At 33.1% G+C, this 23,604-nt stretch overlaps 1 protein-coding gene across 4 annotated transcripts in view; it reads right to left on the reverse strand.

The window, feature by feature from the left end:
* The window catches only part of LOC107441868 (uncharacterized), a 261,296-nt gene that overhangs the window by 165,325 nt on the left and 72,367 nt on the right, over positions 1–23,604 (reverse strand). Inside the window, exon 2 of one of the 4 annotated variants that reach the window (XM_043048077.3) lies at positions 5,074–5,159. The exons of 1 other annotated variant lie outside the window; for it this stretch is intronic. The gene's annotated coding sequence lies outside the window, so the exon portion shown is untranslated. Of the gene's footprint in view, positions 1–5,073; positions 5,160–15,230; positions 15,518–19,217; positions 19,334–23,604 lie in introns of those variants that run through there. 2 more of the 4 variants (XM_087169182.1, XM_021146404.4) reach the window with 2 other exon arrangements.

Consider the following 23,604-nt stretch of genomic DNA (forward strand, 5'->3'; position numbering starts at 1 on the left):
TTATGATTCTGTCCAGAGATGGAAATCACCTATTAAAAAAAAGGGCAATTATTTTAACTAAATGAATATTTTCTTCTGTTAGCTACTACTTAATTTTTGGAAAAAGAAAAAGAAAAAAAAAACATTTGATTGACGGGAAAACAGTCGTTTTTCAAATCAGAATTCGGATAGAATTCTCACAACTCCCAAGACGTATAAGTCAAGCTAGATCAAAATAGGTTAACATAATTATCGCCAAAAAAAAAAAAATCCCATCTTTTTAGAATCACCCTGTATATACAGGGTGATTCTAAAAAGATGGGCAAAACTTTAGGAAGTGATAGTACACACCCAAGCAAACAGTTTTTATCAAAGAATGCATGATCGAAAACAAAACGCAAAACCACTAGAGGGCATAAAAGTTTATGTTCTTATATGAGGCAAAAACACACAAAGAATTATAAAGTTAAGTTATAAAAGCAAATTTAATGGCATGTGATTACAATAAGTGTTCAAAACAGTGGCCGTCAGCGGCTATGCAGGCAGTACAACGGCGAAGAAAAGATAGGCGAACATTCTGAAACACACCAGGCATATCACGAACTTTCCATGCAGCGGCCGAAAGCTTGGCGACAAGTAACGCAGCGCAGTAACTAGCAACAGGAATGGAGCTTTCACGTATGTATCAAACAACTTTGCAAATGTGCCAGCATGTTTGCGTTTTGTTTTCGACCATGCATTCTTTGATAAAAATTGTTTGCTTGGGTGTGTACTATCACTTCCTAAAATTTTGCCCATCTTTTTAGAATCACCCTGTATATTTATAAATATATAATGCTTTCATGAAATAATTCTACATTAATATGCCTACTTCTGACACAAGAACTTAAATATTGCCCAAAAAACATAACGTACGCAACGCCTATAGTTTTTCTCATAAATTTAGTCTTTAAGATAATCATATATTCTAAAAGTCAATGAAAAAAGTTATTATGGTATCAATTTCATTTAAATAGAAAAATACATTGCATAAGTAGTGAATAGCGCATATAACATAAATATCTATAGAATTCAGAATCAGCTTCAGTTATTGTTAATCCTTGTGAGAAAAAAACTCGAAACTCATGATGTAATGTAAACTTTTCAGCAGTAAAAGCATGGCAATTACTTAGCACAATTGTTATGTTTTTTAAAACCGCTCATAAATATCATGTTGCTGATGACACAACATTTCAAAAACAATCGAAATCAGCTTCTGAAAAAATTCATCAAAAATTAAAAATTAAAAAAGTTTAAAAGTTTAATTGGCGTTAATTGATATTTCCAAATTCGTAATTTAATGTAAACTTTTCACCAATACAAGCTTGACAATTATTTAGCATAATGATTATGTTTTTTAAACTGTTCAAAAATAACGTTGCTTATGACAGAACATTTTAAAAACAATCATAATTAGTTTCTGAAAAAAATTCATAAAATTATTTTTCCTAAAAAATAAAAATAAAAAAAAATTCCACAGATTAATTGAAGTTAATTGATATTTTCAAATACAATACTATATGGTATTACTTTAAAATCACGGTGAAGTTTTTATTAGCTTCCTGAAAAATAACATGTTTACGAAAGGATGTTAAAAAGATTACTGAAATAAGCGCGTTATTAATGTCTAAGTAACTTTTCACTCTTGAAAAAAAATAATTATTTTTTTAAATATACATAATTGATGATATTAAATTAAATACAGCATGACAATTATTTGATGCAATGATTACATTTCGAACAGTTAAGTTCTTCGAACGGTCCCAAAAGATAAATTTAATAAATCAATTTGAAATGCAAAATTAGACTTCTGTGCAAGAAATTAAATAAACGTTATTTTTTGCGAAATTTATTTTGCAAATCAGTAGCAAGAAATTTAATTTTACTTTCCAGAAGTACCTGTCATTTTAATAAAACTAATCAAGTCGAAAATGCTGTTCGTAAAACGGTTACTTAACTTATGTAACGTATTTAGTAGCACATATTACTAAGTAACTGGAAAGCATCAATTCATCGCGAATCAGCAGTACATCTAAAGAAAAAATACTTGCTAGTTAAGAGGTCAAAATTAAATCTTAAAATTAGAATTTTTAGATAGAATTTCTTCTCCCTTTTATTCTTAGTCTCCTTAACAAGAATCATCAACTAAAATTCGTTTAAAAAGAAAACTAATATACTCTAAAAAATTTTGATAACTGTACAGAACGTCATAGAATGGTTCGCAATTGTTTCTAAAGCATTAAACAAGTTCTTTTCTAAATCATGCTTAAAAGCAAGCTGTTTAAAGATATTTAAAGCGACTTAATTTTGAAAATATCCTTAAGCATAAAATAGCAATACCTAAACTTGTAATTTCCAATAATAATAATAACAAATGCTTTTTCTTGAAAAAAAAATTACGTTCAAAAAGTGTAAAAAAAAAAAAAAACTAAAATTTAATATAAATTCACAACTTTATGCAGAAAGCGTCATAAGTATATTTCATTATAAAAAATATAGTACAGCAATGCTTAATGCTCTTTTGAATAACACGAGGCAAAAATTATTAGTTATATGTATAAGAAAGCTGTCACATCAAATAGCGATAAATTTCTCCGTCAGACTTTCAGAGTATTAAAAGCATTGTTTCTATATGCTTAAACCACCTTTTTATATGCTGTCTTAAAACCACCTTCGCAAATTAAAAAGAACAAATTTAAACTTACAGTATTATATTTTCGTTGTTTGTGCCCTGTCTATAAAAACATAAGAGATAAGCCAATCTAAAGGATCATGGTAAATTGTCATCCCATTAATAAAGCAAACTAAGCAATACGGGTGCTAAATTTATTCCTGGAATGAAAGTAGACCATTAACAGCCTCTCTCCAAAAGCCTCTAAGAGCCAACTTTCCAGTTATCCCTGTCATCTATCCGATGGCCGTTAATCATAAGCCACTATGCAGCAAGTGACACTTAAAACATCCCGTGGTTAAGTTATTAGCAATTTCTTGATTGGTCAGCCTATTAATTCCAGTCTCCAATTACAATTCAGTGACTTGAAGGATTAGTCCTCTCCCTAGAAACCCAGAAGCGCAACGATGATTGGTCATAAAACTCTTAAAGCTGATGGCTTTAAGCCATCGTTTAATATGGATAAGGTATAAACGCTGGAGTCGTTAATGATGTGACATGTTATGAGAAGATAAAAGCGGCTTTGTTGGTTTGAAACATCAACAACCAGGTTCTTCTTTTAAGTAGGCAGGTGAGAGACCACTATGTTCACGTCATTAAAAGTGAAGATGGAAATTTATTCCAACTAAAAATCAATGTGGGCTGATTGTTTTTGAATGGTTATAAATTGATAAGATATCATTAATGACAACAATGAACTTTTGACGGATGTTATAAACATGGAATGTTTTCCCCCCAAAAAATTACCAAGAAATATTCTTATTTATGGTCGTATCAGACATCTAATTTTTGAACACAACATGGTTACGATAGTTCTCAAAAATTCACATTCAAAAGAAAAAATTTAAAAATAAATGTCTTAAATCTGCAAAATGTCCACATATTGAGAATTTTTTTGCTTTTTTTTTCTATTCGATACATGACTTTTTGTTTCTAAAATAATAGGGAGGGAGTTATTCAGATTTTTAACTATTGAGAGAAAAATCTACCCATAGTCTTTACCTCCCCTAGCAACAATTTTACCTTGGCCCCATTTGGGTTCAAAATTTGCTTTATAGGGACCTATGCATATTGGTTCAATATTGGGTCCATGCACCGAGGAACCAATATTGGGATGTCTAGTTTTTTAATATTGGTTCTAAAATGGCCTACATTGGCCAATATAAAACCTACAATGGTTAAAGAATGGATATAAAATATCGAGTGAATCTCGCAACTCTATAGAGGACTGATATTGTTTGTAAAGTGGCTGTAAAATATCAAGTGAATCGGAAAATTCTATCTAGGGTCAATATCGGAAAAATAAAGGCTCTTTGAACCCCTACTGAGCCACGATTCATGAATTTGGCTGAATGAGGGCTAATAGGGTCTATATCATTGTTATTTAATTTGCAAAAGTATGATTTACAACTTTGAATCGAGTAATGGCCTCAAAAAACGTTGCAAAAGTACAGGCCGCTGCGTCATACAGATATCGTTGCAGCGCCCATGAAAAGCACTGCACGATCGCAGTCTAATACACATAAAGTGTTAATCATTATAAATAAATACAAAGGCTACAGGTGAATAATTCTAGCTTGATATACATACACACACTGCAGATGAATGAGTCATTACCTAATATACATATATGCGGCTGATAAAAGTCATGAGTCATGGCTTAATACATCTGAGATTATGCATACCTTGTAAAAAAATAAAAAATAGCGCAATTAAATAAGCTGCCTGAGGAATAAGCCTAGAATCATGACTTAATATATATTGAAATTATATGAAAGGAAAAAAACACTACAGATAAAAGGCTGCACAGTTTGTAAAGCTTATGAAAAAAAAAACACTTCCAGGTCAAAAATTACTATCTGTGGATGAATGAATGGATGTATGAATGGTTCCGCCCTATAAACGGGTGTGACGTATAGTGTGGCAGAAGTTCTTGACCATAGATGGCGCCACTGAAAAACAAGAAACGCACACTCTACTTTACATATGCTCGGTTTCACCAAGCAGGTTTGCTAGTGTAGCAAGTCGAATTGGAAATAGCAACAACAAGAAGCACTGTCATCACCATGATCAGATTGAATATAGTTAATAGCACGAGAGCCGGATTCGACTGTACTGCGCCAAATATATCGTCAAGATTACAAAAATACCTTTGAGTCGAGGGATCTGTTTTCCTTAAAAAAGTAAATTAAAGGAGCGCTCTAGATTGGGTCATAGACTTAACAGTACAGAAATATATTAACTTATAAACCTAAATTAACTTTTCTGCTAAGAAACCACACTAAACATGAAATTTTCATGCAAACATCACAATTATGTAGAATAACAATTGGCAAGTAATTACTCAAAATCACATACAAATACATAACTTAAATGGTACTCACTTCTTCACATTTACAAAAAAGTTTTAACTTTACAACTTCTTAATCCAAAGATAGCAAAGACAAGATAATCCATAATGATTACTCACCTAGAATGAAATGAAAAATAAAAATTCAAAAGAGATGCTCACTAGACACTAATAACTAATATTATTAACATTAATTACGATAATAAGCTGCATGCAAAATAAATCTATTATCATTATAATAAATTAAAATAGACTTCACTGTTTTTAAAATCTGTCATAATCACAACTACACCTTAAATATTAATTTCTCATCTCAATTCTATGGAATAGAATCTCCAAATTAAAGCCTCTGCGTTTCGAGCAAATTTTTATGCAAAACATAGTAAAAAACATGTCAGCATGACTCATAAATATTTAAATAAAAAGCACTATAGATAGCAAGTAGGATTGAGTAATGATATACAAGAAAACAACTAAAAACATGACACTGATTAAATACAGGGTTAATATAAACTTTAAATTATGCATGGATAATTGAAATCACGCGTTATTCTCTAAACAGTGTGATGTTTGATTGAAATGTATAGTAAAAATCTTGTTAAAAATCAATATGCAACCTAAAATTAATTTAAAATTTTCATTTTCCAATAATTAAATAGTTCAAAAAAGTCACAATATGTAAATAAACAAGATATAAATATGGCGTATTTTAAACAAATAACTTAATCACTTCATTCGTTAATTAACATGATAATGAATTAAATATATTCAAGTTCCACTCAGCAAATTTTAAATGAAGTCATGATAATTGAAATAAACAGATATAAATATGACGCATTATAGAAGACGTAAATTCAGCACATCACTATTTAAATCACCCATTATTCGTTAACAAGAAACTTAACTGAAATACATAGAATATCATTTTCATAATCAATATATAAGTTAGAATGAATTAAATAATTAAAGTTAGAATTAATGTTGAATTAAAGTTAGAATGAATATTCCGATGAATGAATTAAAGTTAGAATGAATATTCCGATAAGAAAACTATAAACAAAGTCACGATAAAAATATGACGTATCATAAAAATCAAAACATAATTTAAATCATGGATTATTTGTTAATAAACGTGATATTTCACTAGAACCGATAGTATGGTACATTTTTGTAATCAATAGATAAGCAAGAATTAATTAAATATATTCCTATAAGTAAACTTATGCATAAATCAAGTCGCGATAATGGAACAGAACAGATAAAAATATGACGTATTATAAAACATCGTCCTTTAAACTACACATTATTCTACAAATAACATGCTTTATGGTTAAAATACATATGAATTTCTTTCTTCATATTAATTGATAAACACAACTTAGAATGGATGGAATGTATCGATATTGCAATAAGTAAATAAAAAAGAAACTCGCGATGATGGTATTTAAAAGATATAGGAGTAATGAGAACAATAATATGACGAATTTATTACGCGTAAATTGAAAACACTATGATTCAAATCACACATTTTTATTTTATTAACATGATCTTGATTAAAACCTATAGTATAATAATCAATATTCTTTATATTTATTGATATACATAGCCTAACTGGAATTAAATGTATTTATTTTCCGATAAGAAAATAGTAAAGATAATCACGATAATTGGTTTCGACAGACATAAAAGATAAGATATATTTCAGAAGACGTAAATTCAAAATATCACGCAACTCTTGCAAGTAAAACAGAACTACAATAAGCCACTTAAAATATTACGATTTTTACCATTGCATAATATTACCCAACTATGGCTCAGAAAAGACATAATAAGCGCAATTTATAAACGAGAATATGCAAATTATCGCGAATATACACGGACAGAGTATTTGTACAGTTCAACCTCGAATAAGAAACGCTAAAACAACTCACATTATTGAGCAATCACGCCAAAAAGAAATCACTGAAAATTAAAACTTCGCCAAAACATAATGGATTAGTTTTCCTTCAATTAAATCTGAAACACACTGTTGTTGTGTAAGTTTCAAGTATAATAGAACCATGTAAATAGCATATCGTGTAATATAGAGGGGGGTGGCGAGTTTCGAAAGATAAAGTCATTATAATGACTGAGGCGACAGGGGATGGTAGAATACAATAATAATTGGTTGAATAAGTTTGGGCAATTGATTGATTGACTATGATAGATCATTATGATTGATGATTGCTTTTAAAAAAAATGAAGACCAAATGACGTTTCTTGTTGTATACTTACATAATTAGATACGGTTCTGATTTTTAAGTCAAAAATTAAAGGTAAATGCAGACATTATGTGGAAAAAAGGTTGGTTCCAATCGTAGCTATTGGGGGGGGGCATCCAATAACAGAAATATAACCATTTCCGTGCAAATTTAAGCAGGAAAAAGGTACCTATTCTAATTCGATAATGGTTATTCCAACTTTTGTTTAAAGGTTATATACAGATATTAAACCACTGCTTCTAGAAAACACAAAACAATACAAAGTGTGTTCAGAAAACTTGCAATAATTTCTAACTAAGAATTTAGATTTACCCCAGAGGACTAAAAGTTTAAAAAAAAAACTGGAGTATGTTTAAAACATAAATTCTAGCTTGATACTTTTATAATGCAAAACAGACTTATGAAAAGTACACCTTAAATCTCTTTTAATGCAAGAAAAGATAATTAGGATATAATATCATCCTGCTATTCCTATTTACCCAACGAAGTTAAACCATCTATTTGTACATAACGCACAAATGAGGTACCTCTCCAAAAAACATAAAAAGCAAAATGATAAAAAAGTTTAAAAACTTTCAAGTTATTTGCTCGTTCTAAAACCCAGATAATTCTATATGGCAAGATGGCATACATTGCTTAAAATTATAACTTTGTATCACGACCTTGGCGAAAGGGCTTAAAAAAATACCTGTAAGCAAATATATATATATATTTTTTTCTACTAAGAAATATCGGAAGTTTTAAATATTTTACCTAAAATTAGGCTTAAGATAATAACCATTCCACTACAATAATTGATCTATTTTTAAATAGCAATCAGAAAGATCTTTGGCTCAGGCAAGATTTATCTAAGACTTGAAACTATTTTTCACGTAATCGCCAACGCCACTTCCAGCTGAAAGACAAAGCTGACTTCAACAACCTAGTCGACAACATGCATGTAACCCAAGAGATGCAGGATTCATCAATCCATCGCCATTTTGGAACTTGAGGATCTTTATTCCGGCCATTGCTGACAGAGATGGGGGGCCCCCGTGCCTTATCAGAAAAATACCAGCGCTGAAATATCACGGAACGTGGGTGCAATTAGTGGGACGTTGTCTGGCAGCTGGATGGGAGGAGGGAGGAATGGAACAAAACAAGGGTATGGAACAGAATCTATTGGTGATGGAAGAGAAACCAGAATGCTACTAATTTCATCACTTTCTCATCTTTCAGTTGAGTTGTTTGTAACTAACGGCAGTAACAGCTTCCTTTTCTACCGGCGGAAATTCCGTTGATGGTTGAAAAATGGGAATAGATGATAGTTTCCGTTGTTGAAATGGTCGAAAGTAATCTTTAAATTTCGTTTTTGGAGATCTTAAAGAATTAACGCAACAGTAAACTTAACATTTCATTCATATGAGAAAAAAACAAGGATTAAAAATTCCAGCTCATTCACAATTGATATTTTCTGCACTTTTTCGGCGATGGGAACATTGTAAGTAAATATACATTTGCACTTTTATAAAATAAACAGACTTGAAACTCTTGAAACGTAAAACAATGGCAGGAGAAAAACACTTGCTTTAGTGTTATTGGCACTGAAGACAAAGATTCCTAACAAGTTTAAATGAAATAGAAGCACAAGCATTAGCACCACAGTGCAAAATTAGAACCTGTGCAACACTAAGTAATACTTTTTTTTTTATATATAAAATTAAATACTCAATTTGAAAAAAAAAAAATCAGAATTTTCTTAGAGCTAGTAATATACACGCAAACACAGAGAATGAGAATTGTGAGTTATGAGCATTTGTTTTATAAAAGTCGAACCAAGGATTGTCTTTTTTTCTTTTTTCATCAAGTGAAGAAAATCTTTGGTTCTATAATAATCGTAGAATTTGGTTCTGTAATAATCGTAATCGTTTGGTTCTATAATAATCCAGAGTTGCCATCACACGAAAACGAAGACACATGCTTTTAGAATAATCTTGAATAGAATTGCTATCACGTGAAGGAAATTTAATTTGATAAATAGTCAGAAATGGAATCGTCATGAGAAGAAAGCATATATAGTTATTTAAAAATCTGAAATAGAAATACCATCACGTGAGGATGTCGTCTGTTTCAATAAAATTCAGAATGGAATTGTCATCACTGTATTAATAATATTCGGGAACAAAATTATCAACAGACGAAGATGGTACCTGTTTTATTAATAATCATGAAACGAAATTATCACAAAGAGAAGAAATTATTTAGCAGTACTCTACTAAGAAATGGATTTTGTCTTATAACATTAAGAACAGTGTTATCATCACACACTGATAAAAAATATGTATGGTCAAAAGTACCAAAATATGGTAAGTTTACCACGTTTCAGGTTGTATGGGAGCAACAAAATCCTCGGCAATTTTGACCGAAGCTCTTAGGTAATGATTTTGGTAAAATTAACACTAAATATGGTTTTATATTATGATATAAAACATAATGATTTTATTATGATACTTTAGAGCATAGTATAGGAAACCACTTATCCGGATAAATTGACTTTTCAGTTTTGTATTTGTCATTAAACTAGTGGGCTGCGCCCCCTGCTCGCTAACACTCACCCACCCCCGAAAACTGCTACGCAATCTTATATGGTTTGCTTCGCTCGCTACTAACTTAGGTACATTGCAAATGCACAAAATTCTAAGAATTCAAAACAATCATTTAAATCCATATAGCAACTTTAAAAAAAAAAAAAAAATATTACATCTTTTTAGTAAATACTAAGTCATTAAAATAAATTTGAATTCAAATAAATGACATGTAATTCGTTAAACCTGTTAGAAATGAGCTATAGTATAATTCGTGATATAAATCAAAAATCGTCAAATAAATTCGTAATATATAAATTAGTGAAAAAAAGCGCTTTCGACAAAATACTAAAATAGAGATCTATCGACAAAGACTACTCACTCCTGCCTAACTAAATAGTATGAGATTGCCGCAGCTGATGCTCTCTGGTTATTTCAGTTTCCGTTTTTAAAAACGCTATATGTTGAGCCACCTCGGCTAGAATTGGCATGTGACATTTTTAGTGGCAATCATTGGCCGATTTTCTAGCGTTGCTATTCGGGGAGTTTTAATGAGGCTTCTTTTTTTTTGTCGCCGTGTAAGAGAAATAGTAACGTAAACAAAACAAAGCAAACGTTGCCACCGGCGGAAAAGAAATGCAGCCAAAATTTGGGAGCCACGTAAGAGAATTATGTATATTAGATTCCAATTTTCATAAAAACTTTACAATACGAACGAAAAAAATACTAAAGGAATGGCTTAATGTTTGAAAAACCAGAATCAGGCCAGTTATAAAATAAAATAATGATTTCAGAACTTTGACGAAATGTTCGGGGCATACACCAGAAACGGTTTTGTCAAAAATGAAAGTTTCATGAAAGTGTCTATTTTTTACTGATTAAAAAATGATACAACATAAAGATTAAAAAATGATATCCAAAGCCGAAAATATTTCTCATAATATTCGAAAATAGAACAGTAGTGGAGAATAAATAATCTCAGCTGGACCGTCTTCTAATATTAGATGATTCACGCATTTATTGATTGAAATTCCTCTTTCTGCAGAGCGTGCTCTTTTTACCACCTGCTATTCATTAAATAAAGTTTACGACACACAGTAAATTTAATCACTAGAAAGCTACCTCCACGCGATAATAAAACGGCTATTAAAGCTTTCTTCGCTGTTCAAATTAAAATTTATCCTCTTACTAAAGTCTTGTTACTATGTCATATCAAGTTATATTACTAAAGAAATATTTAGAAATATTCCCCGAAATGCTATAGGCTCAATAAATAATAAATTTTTATGCAAAACTAATAAAAATATTCAAAAATGTGATTCGATATTTATCTTTAAGACATGTGTAACTATTGATTTAATTTATTAAAAAATTTAATATCAATCTGCAGACAAAAAAAAATTTTTTTTTTGAACTAATAATATTTCTTAATTAGAGACGTGAGAAAAAAGAGAAACAAGATCAAATACACAAAAATATTCATTTTTAAGAAACGGTTTAGTAAAATATATCACGATATCTAAAGTAAGATTACAGCAATTAATTGATACTGTGCGCCATTGTCAACAACGCATTCAAAATTATCTTATACAACTTGCGAACTTCAATGGTAACCACGCCGAATACGCAGCACTGAATTTAAATATTCTAATTCTACAACCTTCTAATTCTAACACCTTAATTAGTTTTAAACAATATATCAATAAATTTTTTTTCATCGTTTAACTGTCGCTGGTGAAGAAGTACTTTGATTTAACAATTGCAATTTGAACTATTTACAAGACAGTGAGTTGACTAAGTTCTTTAAGTATTGCATTTCAGTAATAATTTAAAATCTGTTAAATCACGCACTATTCTGGAAGAAGCATTAAAATTATTTTCACCTTTGTCATGAGATAAGATAGAAAATCATCCCAATGTTTTTTTACGTGCCGTACATTGTAAAAAATTCTGGATCAAATTGCTGTATAAAGTACCGGCACTTTGGGTGCATCATCCGTAAAATCCATTTTATCTCTATCATTTCAGTAATATTTGTTTAATTAGAGTGATTAGAGAATTTCCCGTAAATTAATACTGTAAAAAATACGTTATATCAGATTTTTTATTTGTTTTCTTACTTGCTCCGGTAAAAATAGATTTCAAGGCAAAATGCACCGGCACCTTGGATATCGGCACGTTTTACTGTAATTTGATCTAGAATTGAGTGTCGTATCAATATATGGTATTGAGCCTTGTTGGCTCAGGGGATAAAGCGTTCGCCTACCAATGATGTCAACCGGGTTCGAATCCAAGCGATGGCTGGTCGATACGAATTCCGCATCCTGCTTGCACTGGCCACAGTGCTGACGAAAATTATCCTCAGTGGTAGATGAATCATGGGTTAGAGTCATCATCGGTTACCGTGGAAGATTTTCGTGGTTTTCGTCTCCATGTAACGCAAATGCGTGTTAGTTCCACCAAGAAGTCCACCACGGAGGCCAAATTTATCCCAATGCTTGATCCAGAAGATCCCTTGTCTCCTGGATTAGGTTCAAGATTACAAGGATACGGAGTTAAACATTAGTAGTCGTAAACACCAAAAAATATATGCTTTAGCTCGAAAAAAGCAAGCTCCGTGACCAATAATCAGCATGCCCGTAAGCGGAACCATAGCACCGTTTATGTTCAAAATTTCAACAGCCATTTTGGAATGGATCAAATATAAATCTAAATAACTGCTTCGTCACTAAGCTTTTATTTCTATAAAAATACAAAATTATTCTAAATAAATACTTGACGTATAACTTACTATTCAACACTACTTAAATTATTACTTAAGACAATCTTACAAAATATAATCTAAATAAATATACTTAGCGTCCCATAACAAATTTTTTAACACTACTTAAATTATTACTTAAGACAACCTAACAAAATGAGTAATAACTAAAGTGCTGCCAATAGTTATAGAAACACCAGAGTTTTTGGTACCACGTAAGAAAAATATTTATAATTTTCTTAATTAACAAAAAGTGCTTATTCTAGTGAAAACAATTTGAACTTAAAAATAAGGCGTTATTGTTATAGCCTGTTAATATCAACATGTGCAAAAACGTTACATTGTATCTGTAAGCAATTATAAATATTTGACGCAAAAAATATTCTAATTCTTGATACTTTCGGGAAAAAAATTTGAAGTAAAAGCAATACAGAAATCCGGTCTGTCAGATTATTTGAATAGATCCATCACAAAACAGGAAACGAGAATAGAATCTTTGACAACTTATAAATTTACTTCCTGCATAAATACAAGTATTTTGTGGTATCTACAGAAATATTGAGCCATATAAAGAAAAAAATGGACAATAATTTTGCGCTTTTTATAAGAAAATAATACATCTAATAAGAAAATAATCACACGATTTTTATTACTTAATGAATAGTTAATAATAATAATGATTAGTAGTAGCGAAAACCGGTTTTTAATGATTTCAAAAACACCAAAAATGCTTTAAAAAATATCAAAGATACCCTTAAAAATTCTCTTGTAAACAAACTTTCTTTTTTCTTTTTTTAACTTAATACAATGCAGAGTAATTAATTTTATCCAGTTCATCAACGTTAAGCAAAAATTCGTATAAGTAGAAAAAAGTGACAATCAGTTAAAATGTGTAAAAGTTGAAAAAATGAAATGTAATTCCTCAAGACTTGAAAAATATCCAAAAATTAAAAGAGATACCCAAAAGTATCACAAAAAAGGCCCTAAAATGAAAACTAAATACCTCAAAATCTGAAAACAAAATATTCTAAAGGGACAAAAAACACAAAAACTTCAAATGTCATCAAAGGCCAGGTGGTAATGATACGCATTTCATTTTGAACTTACATATGAAATTTGATATCCCATAGTTAAAAGTTTCATATAATTAACAATGAGGATAGTTAACAATCAACAATCCCTTATGTGCAAACAAAATTAACAGTAGAAAGTAAAGATACATAAGAAGTTGAAGAAGAAATTCTATATGGTTAATACATAATAGGTTACAAATAAAACTTAATGGTTCTTATTACTATGCTTTTTTTTCTTTCAAATAAATAAAAATTTCCCCAATTGAATAATAAATTGGTCTAAAATAACAAAAGAATGTGTTTGTTTGTCTCTCTTACAGCGCTAGAAAAAAAGAATTTTTTTTTTTGCACCAGATTAGCCTTACGCATTGTTACAAATTAAACGGTAAGCACCTTTTCTTTTTGTACCCAATTATCGACAATCTATTGATTATCGACCTCTATCGACAATCAATAGCATCATTTTCGGCGCAGAATAATACCAAGAACTCATCAAACCCGGCCGGAGAAGCCTGGTTAGCAGGAGGGTACTGGAACCACGTTCCTGAGAACGGGAATTCGAATCCAACCGGCCGAAGACTCTCCTTGTAATAAATGGAGTCTGGTGCACGTTAAATCTGTCGGGTCACAAAGTCCTCCATGTTCTCCTAACAAATTATACATCTGGGGATACTGAATTGGAGATAGATCGTCTCTTGGTTCAAAATTAATATCTGTGGATGTATGAATGGGTCCGCCCTATAAACGGGCATGACGTATAGACGTGGCAGAAATCGAATTCATTGCCATAGACGGCGCCACTTAAAAACAAGAAAAAATTGCACTAAGTGCCTTAATCGCTTACGACAACAGCAACAACTCATCAAACTCGATAGTGGAAGTAGTTGAACTACGAAAAGGGTATTTAGCTCAATCTAGCAAAAGTTCGAAGGCTTTTAGTTTTGTCCAATATATACACTAGACACCATTGCTCTTAAGCAAGCAAATTATTTCACTGTTTTTTAGTTATAATCAAAGAAATAATTTTAGAAGTATGAAATATCCAAAAATGCAGAAAAGCAACCTTAAAAACAAAAAATTAAAAATCCACTATCAATTGTTAAATTATACTTAGTATTTTCATTAGAAGACTAAGATTGATTAGGGGACCGAGTGATCGTTATGTATTCATGTGACCCATGTTCGAATCCATGACTGGGTAATTCGGGTACTACCTGTGGATTACGCCAACCACTATGTTGGCGCAAAATACATATCCCCAGTCATTGCCTCCAGGTGAACCACGGGAAGACAGTGATTTTTTTTTTTTTTCCAGACTTAGTTTCACTCTAATTACAATACTTGATACAGAATTCCCTTTCTCTTTTGGGTCAGGTTCAAAACATCAATGATTAACATGAGAAACCACAAATCTGTTCGATTCGTGTTAGATAAAAAATGGCCTTTGAATGAAATAAATTCCATAAAAATTCCCTTTAAATATGAATAAGTTTGAAAAAAATCATTCCATAAATAAAATTAATAAAACATACCTCTAATGAAAGTATCCAAACATAATTTCGCCAAATAATCCAATGTATACCGAAAACATATAATCCATCTGACACATAAATAAAGAAAATAATAACCAGAGTCTACACAAAAAAAATCCCAAACCGAAAAGGTAATCCAAAAAAAATCCCACTTCACATAGAGAAATCTTCGGCGAAAGCACCCCACACACAACCAGCAAAAGATTCGAATAGAATCTAATCGCCTTCAGCAGTCGGCAAAGAAATGATTGCGGGTGACAGAACGCAAAGAGATGCCTCCTCCAATCAGCGAAGAACTTATAGAAGGGGGCATACCTGGCCGAATAGGGAAGTCAAAACCCGTCCCTAGATGAAGAGGGGGGTTATGACAGCCAAAGGAAAAAACTGCCCCACCCTTTCAAGCAGCTGTTGTAGTTGTTTGGCTTCAATATTACCCCATGGTGACAAAGTGATTAATGCCATGCGTCAAAAACTATACACCGATCTGATCGGACAGTCCCTTCAATGGAATCGTCAGTGTCCACGCCTCAAAAGAAAAATTAGGAACACACGCCTATTGTTTGGCGAGAAAATATCCAGAGGGATAAGCATGAAATTGCTCTTTGCTTTAATATCAAGTGGATAATAGTTGTTTACAATAAGGAAAAGATGAATTCAGTGAAATTTTTTTTTCCTGTCCAGTTCGTAATCATTAAAGTAATCGATCTCAATTGTTCGGGTCTGGAAGAAAAAGTTGTTTTTAAGTAATAATTCATGAATAAGGACACTGGTAATGATAATGTGTGTTTGTAGATAACATTTTGATAATGGTATTTTGGAAGATCAAATTCTGTTTCATCTTCATAACTAATTTAAGATTTAGAGTATAGAAAAAGTGAGTTCAGGCAGACCTAGAGTAAGCCATGAAGTTCAAATTGCTTTTCATTTTGATATTTTGAAAATTTCTTTTCAGTAGTATTTGAAACTTCGTGGCTTACTCTAGATTTGCTGTGAGTTCAGGCAGACCTAGAGTAAGTCATGAAGTTCAAATTGCTTTTCAGTTTGAAAATTTCTTTTCAGTAGTATTCGAAACTTCGTGGCTTACTCCAGATTTGCTGTGAGTTCAGGCAGACCTAGAGTAAGCCATGAAGTTCAAATTGCTTTTCATTTTGATATTTTGAAAATTTCTTTTCAGTAGTATTTGAAACTTCGTGGCTTACTCTAGATTTTCTGAGAGTTCAGGCAGACCTAGAGTAAGCCATGAAGTTCAAATTGCTTTTCATTTTGATATTTTGAAAATTTCTTTACAGTAGTATTTGAAACTTCCATGGCTTACTCTAGATTCGCCTGAATTCACCTTTTCTATACTTTGAATCTTAAATTACTTATGGGGGTGAAAGAGAATTTGAGATGAGAAGATTCTCTCGTGGTATAGCTTCCTCTTAAATCTGAGTAATTTAGACCCTAATTAAAAGCGTCCACTTCTTTTATCAGACTTTCTTAAAGTACAATGATTCTGTACTGTTTCAGCATTAATAAGTATACAAAAAAATGTTTATAAATCTACAGAAATTTTTTTTTTTAAATTTTTAAAATTCAAACATTAATCTAATTTTTAAGAATAGTTTGTTTAAAACATGCGTAATTTCGTCACATTATGAGAAAAACCATGAAAATGGCCATGGAGTCGGGAGCGGTACATATTACTAATTTATCAGCCATAATCAGGATTCGAACATATATCCCCTCATTCTGAGACAAGCACTCTATACATTGATCAAACAGCCGACCGAATTTTCAGTTTACGGCTACTTATGTTAAACTCCCGTAGCCTTGTAATTTTGAACCCAATTCAGAAGACAAGGGAATTCCTGGGTCAAGTACGGGGAGAAATTTGCCTTCGTGAAGGACTTTTTGATGGAACTAACCCGCATTTGCGTTACATGGAGAGGAAAATCTTCCACGGTTAGCCTATATTTTACGTCAGTCGTGAAACTGTTGGTCGGTATATTTGTAAATCAAATTGCCTAAAATAATTGTATATCCAATTTTTTTTATCGTTTTACGAAGAAATTCAGTAAATCGCACATTCGGATACATCAATATGACTGGGTATAATCTTACCTTTTAAATTTGATCTAAATTTAATATGAATTTATCCCATGTTCGGTAGCTTAACAGCTAGTTCCAATAGTACAAGTAGCTTAATTAATGCGTTATCTTGCAAAAATAGATCGTGAAACAATTAGACGGAGAAAAACATTGAAAAGATAATAGCTTGACGCTCTCGTGACACAATTAAAAAGAATATCTCCGTTGCTGCCAATTAAGCACCAATTACAAGGGTTTACATTTCTTGACATAAAAAAAATAATGAATTATTCTTCTAAAAATAATGACAAAAATAAGTAACTGTAGCAACACCAAAACATCTGAGGCGAATTTTTTTTTTTTAGCTATAGCAACAACAAAAAAATAATAAATAAAATGAACCTAAATTCTTTTAGAATAATTACATTTTATTACCGTCGTTGAACAGCAGACCCAATTTTTGGGTTTATGGCTATTAATGTACAACTCCGTAGCCTTGTAATTTTGAACCTAATCCAGAAGACAAGGGAACTACTGGATCAGGTATTGGAAGAAATTCATCTTCGCGGAGGACTTTCTGATGAAATTAACCCACATTTTCGTTGCATAGAGAAGAAAACCTCCCACGGTTAGTCTACCTCTGAGGATATTTCACATCAGTGCTGTGATCGGTGTGAGCCGGGTGCGGAATTCGTATCAACCAGCCATCGCTGGGATTTGAACCCGGTTCACCCCATTAGAAAAAGACCTCTCTGTCATCCACAGTTCCAAAATAATTACATTGACTTAACGGTGATAAAAATTTCTCAAAAAGTTGGCCAATTTCGAAATTACCATGTGTTTATCAAATTATTACTTGTATATATAATCGCACTCCGTATTTCATACAATTATTTGATTTTAAAACAAGCACGATACGGGATTTTTCCGCAATCACAGCCCTTATTACTGCAATATTACTATTACATGGAGATACATTCAATAGTTTTTCATGTTTTACAATAAATAATTGTAATTTTAAAATCAGATAATTGTTTCAGACACAATAATGGTACTAATCACATACGTAGTAATTATATGGTGCTTCAAGGTAATTTTAAAACCAACAAATCGTTTCATATCAATTTGTCGTTTTGAATAGTTTTATATATAATACGCAAGTACCTAAAGCGGGTTTGGGATTTGTTTAATTCTGCTCACAAGGGGGGAAGGATATGAATATTGCTTACGCAAGGCCCTACAATTCCTTACTTTTAAATTTTTAGACATGCAAAAAAAAAAAAGTAAAATAAAGTAACAAAATTGAATTGAATGTAGGGTTTAGTGGCACAAGGTCAAAAAAAGGACATACTGCGCCAAACACACGGTTTTATATAGTATCAAAAAATTTCGAAAAAGAAAATAAACTATAAAATTTTTTAGCATAGACGCGGTTTTTGGTTTGCTATATTGGCTGACAACGTTTGTAGTTTGCCATTTCTCTGAAGAATCTAGCTTACGTAATATTTGCTAATGTAATATACATGCTTACGTGATATACATGCTTATGTCAAATTTCTTGCTTACGTAAAAGACATGCTTATGCTTAATAGACATGCTTATGTAGAAACATGATTCGCAGTATTTGAACAGTCCATAACAGTATGGTGTGCCATATTTAGTTTAAAATTTGCTAATTGCATTGTATCGTAAAGTAATTTTAAAATCAGCCGGTCGTTCCTTACATAATAATATGAGGATTACAAAATCAATTAATCGACACAATAAGGGTATTTTTAAAATCAAATAATCATACGACTTGGTTATAATAATCACCATAAAATTAAATACGAGAAATACATAAAACGCAGAATAAACATTTACGCAACCATGGAGAAATCTGTAATAAGATAAGTTTACTTTCCTTTCAAAACAAACCTAATTTTGGATGTCGTCACTTGCTTAAGCTAAGAACCAAAATTAAATATCTGCACATAAAAATTGCAAACGCAGTAGCTTGTATATATATTTTGTAGTCAGGCGACATAATTCACGTAAATCACTCACTCACATACAATGCACTGAATAATGGATTCAACACTTTCCCATGAAAGCAAATTTTGGCTAAGTACCAACTCAGCCTGACGAATCGTGAACAGTTTTCCCCAATTCCCAAAACGCCGACAGTTTCAGATATTTTAAATATGCTCCCATCCCGATGACCGCTGCTCCCAGAGTTCAATAAAATATTTCAGTGGGTCAGTGGCATCACTAGCAGTGGCCTCTGTTGCTATGGTAACGGAAATCTGGTGGGCACAAAGCGCTGACGAAGTTTGGACGTGTACAATTTCGTTCGTTTCCCGTTGTACCGGCGAGAATAATTAGTCAGCGTTAAACAATTTCGGTTCTAAATTTCATACGGGCCATTAAATGCTTAGAAAGGGACAAGCGGGCCAATAACTTAGCTCTGTTCAAAAGATAGAATTGAAGCGGTTTAAGTTACAGCTAAGCATTTAAGGTGTATTTTATCGCATTATTATGCTATACTTTAATGATATAATACTATATGCGTTAGGGTATTTTAATGATACTCAAATGAATTTTATTGTTTATAGCATGGTAGAAAATTGAAAAAAAAAACAATTAATTAAACTGATTACTGATTTGGTTATTAAAAATAGAACAACAACGTATAAGATAGCAAATAACGTAGTTAGGGAAAGATGATAATATTATTACTGTATTGTGCTCTTAAAAAACTATCATCAGTTATGTATTATAGTATTGATGACAAAACTTCTTTTTCCTTATCAGGCCGTCCCGCAGGGGACTGATCATTAAGACACGGTTCCCAGCAGATCATCGAAGTCAAGCATCACTGGCTGCGGTCAGTGTGCGGGTGGGTGACCCACTTGGATCAGTCTGCGTAGGGACCGAGGGTGTGCGGTATTGGTCCTCGTTAAACTGTGCTACCGTAAAGTGCTCGACTTCGCGCGCTGGTCGTTGGGCTACCGAAGCGGGGGTGCCATCCCCTCTGCAGAGGCTCAAAATTGTGATGGCATGTCTTCGGATCATTCTCAGGGATGTTTCCCAGACCGTCGCCAATAGCCCATTGTGAAGTTCTAGTGCGACGTAAATGAACTACAACAACCTTATCAGGTCAAAAATATACGGGCACCAAAAAGAAGTAGATCTCGCTCTGGTTTGGGGCAGTTTTTCATGGTTTGGTCAATGTCCCTTGGTTAATGCGTTTTTTTTTTTAAATAATCCGTCGTTGAACAGACGACCCAATTTTGGGTTTGCTACTACTAATGTTCAACTCTGTAGCCTTGTAATTTTTAACCAATCTAGAAGACAAGGAAACTCCTGGGTCAGTACCCACGGAGGTATTGATTTGTTATGGGAACTTGGGGGAATTTGAGACTCGACAGATTTAACGTACATCAGTCACCCTCAGTCTTCGGCCGGCGGGAATCGAACCCACGAACTCTTGGACATGGACGCACTGCCCTACCAACCAGGCTATCCCGGTCCTGGTTAATGTGGTTGGAAACATTAAGTGAATTCTGAGATGTATATGGACAATCAGCACAATACTTCACTCTCAACTATACGGCAAAATTTCGGACATTTCTCTTCCAGCAGGGTCCCGCAGTGGACTGATCGTTAAGACACGGTTCTCATCAGATCACCGAAGTCAAGCATCACTGGCTGCGGTCAGTGTGCGGGTGGGTGACCCACTTGGATCAGTCTGCGTAGGGACCGAGGGTGTGCGGTATTGGTCCTCGTTAAACTGTGCTACCGTAAAGTGCTCGACTTCGCGCGCAGGTCGTCGGGCTACCGAAGCGGGGGTGCCATCCCCTCCGCAGAGGATCAAAATTGTGATGGCATGTCTTCGGATCATCCTCCGGGATGTTTCCCAGACTGTCGCCAATAGCCCATTGTGCAGCTCTAGTGCGACGTAAAGTAACAACAACAACTTCCAGCAGGCAAACTGCTTCATTCTCATATCGAGACTTTCACGACTACAATTTGACTAAATGTGTGTTCAAAGGTTAAGTTGGCTTTTCGGCGCCCGGACCTAAATCTCATAAAAGAAAAGAAAAGCCTTCAGGACGAATTAGAATGTGGATTACATACCCAGCCTTATTGAGTCAAAAACAGCAGTGTGTTTGTGATGGGCGACTGGAAGTTTATTTATATGATCATAAATCAAAAACTGGTGAAAAGTCTCCCCAGACGTAAGAAAGCAGTTGGGATCAACATCAGTTTGGCCAGATAGATAGTACCTAACCGATCATCAGTCTTTGATGATCGGTAGATGTACTACGTAAGTTGATGTAACGTCGATGCGATATCATGTATAACCGATCATCAGTTTCTGATGATCGGTTATACATGATATCTCATATACGTTATTCGCCACGTTACGCATCTACGTCGTCATTTAATAATGCAGCACAAATACACGGTTTATTCTGGGGAACTTTTTGTGGGGGTTGAGCTTTATAGCTCTGAAAGTTTTCCACATTTTCCTCCATTCAAAATCGTCGCTAAAATCTAGTTAGTTTTAAAAAAAAATGGTTAAACCTCAGGTTATAAAATTCAGTAGAATATCATCATTTGGACATGTGTGAAAAATTGTATTGGTTAAAAATCATAGATCAATTAGTTACAATTACCTGGATCTCCGCTGAAACTAGTAATTATGAAGATAATTAGATGACCACCGAGTGTATTTCTGACTGAAATTGTGATTGTTTAGTTTATTATCATCTCCATACCTTGATCTCCATTCAAAATTGTAGTGACGGAAACCAGCTGGTTATGATAACCAAATTCGTTCACATACTTATTATGGGTCAGTACCATAACCACCGTTTATATTATATACCACCTCTTATATTTCTGCCAAAAATTGTCAGTTTAATATTATCATCTGTCTAGATAAAAACCATAATAATGATTGCAAAAATACCATTTCATGGCTTAGATTCTAGTTCTGACTTCTGACTTACGGTTATGAAGATGAGATGAAGATCATCACATAACTGTCTAAAATCGCAAAGATGAGCAGTTAATTTTTATTCCTTGGGTATTCATTCAAAATTGAACTGATGAAATCAGTAGTTGCAACCACCTTATGAAACGTCAAAAATTGGGTGAATGAAAAATCACAGCGTGTACGCAATTTACGCAACATTTTTACAGCCATTTCTTTGCAAAAGCTAACCAATTAGGCGTAAATATCTGCACGGTGCCGTAAACGCCGTAGTAACCGATTCAAATTACCAACTTAGAATTCTTAATTAATTTTTTTATAATCGTCGTTGAACAGCCGATTCAATTTTTGGGTTTACGACTACTAACGTTCAACTACGCAGTTTTGCCCCTCCAGAAGACGAGGGAACTTCTGGATCAAGTATTGGGAGAAATTTGACTTCGTGGAGGACTTTTTAGATGGAACTAACAACCCGCATTTGCGTTACATGGAGAGGCAGACCAATTGAACCTCCCACGGTTAGTCTGATGGCAAGGGGACTCTAACCCATGATCCGTCTACCACTGAAGATATTTCACGACAGCATTGCGGTCGGTGAGAGCCGGATGCGAAATTCGTATCGACCAGCCAAACTGGAACTCGAACCCGGGTCACCTCATTGGAGGGCGAACGCTCTATCCCCTGAGCCATCGTGGCTCAGAATTCTTAATTCGCTCTTCCAAAGTAAAATATTCTACTCAGAAATCTCCAAACACGAAGCATTATTTCAAAATGAAAAGATCAAACAATAAATTTGGCACACAAAAGTTGGCGATGAAAATGGGGGGCTGGGGGGGATGGTCCTTGAGAAAATAACGAGCTAGCCATAAAAATATCTAGAGCAATCTTCGCATCATTATTCTAAAATATTAATCGAACCTTTAAAAAGTCCTCGACTAAACTTCATCTTCTGCAGAATAAGCGTAGAACATTAAAGGTGCTTTGGCGCTGAATATTCATGGAGTTCGCAAATTGACATATTGCGCCATGGCGAAAATTTTGTCTCCTTCTTTTAGTGGAGAACAAAAAAGAAATTACTACTTGGCTCTATTACCCGTGAAGTAAAAAGAACGCGAAGATAATGAGTCGAGAAAAGTGAACAATTCGACAATGTCGGCTCGTCATCTGTCCTCATGAAGATGGAAAAATGACGGGCTACTTAAAACTGTCTGTATTTTTTTATTTTTTTTATTATCGATATTCGCGTTTTCTTTGCCAGCGAAAATATATTATTTCCTTATTTGTTCGATTTCCCCTCCTTACATTAATTTCAAACGTCACGCA

Source organism: Parasteatoda tepidariorum, chromosome 8 (genome assembly GCF_982258835.1).
Source record: "Parasteatoda tepidariorum strain Cologne lab strain chromosome 8, Ptep-v5.0, whole genome shotgun sequence".
Lineage (NCBI taxonomy): Eukaryota > Metazoa > Arthropoda > Arachnida > Araneae > Theridiidae > Parasteatoda > Parasteatoda tepidariorum.